This window comes from Penaeus monodon, chromosome 24 (assembly GCF_015228065.2).
Source record: "Penaeus monodon isolate SGIC_2016 chromosome 24, NSTDA_Pmon_1, whole genome shotgun sequence".
NCBI classification, from domain to species: Eukaryota; Metazoa; Arthropoda; class Malacostraca; order Decapoda; family Penaeidae; genus Penaeus; species Penaeus monodon.
In genome coordinates, this window is record NC_051409.1 from 24,103,355 (window position 1) to 24,103,906 (window position 552).

Here is a 552-nt window from a genome sequence, read left to right on the forward strand (position 1 = left end):
CATTTCTACCAGATTAATACTTGCTTAATTTACGAAAATAGTCATGCTGTTGCAAGGACACTTCCACACCGAAACATTTTTTGTTATTTCTGCGTTTCACTCCACCGTTTTCTTTGAGTAAGTACAGGACTAACTCCTTTGTTAAAACGGTGACGATCAAGAGCTAAAATTAGAGGTCGTTTGTAAATTTGATTACGAATGTTTATGTTGCAAAGTTAAATTGAATTGTAAACATGCATATGGTTATATGTTCCTAATTCTTTTACGAAATTTGTGTGGCGATTAGGAGCCCCGAGCGTAAATAATTTCCTAACATACATAAGATATGTCTCACTCGGGAACACTTAAGCACTTGCATGTATCTGATTTCCAATATCGTTAGGTTGCATTTATGTATACTTTCAATATCGTTAGGTTGCATTTATATATACTTTCAATGTCTACCTGTCTAGTTATGCATGTATGCAAGAGTGTATCCGTCTGTGCGTGTATATCGATCTATAGAAAAAGAAATCATTATTTTCGTTCTCTCTTTGTGTGTTTTTACCTGAC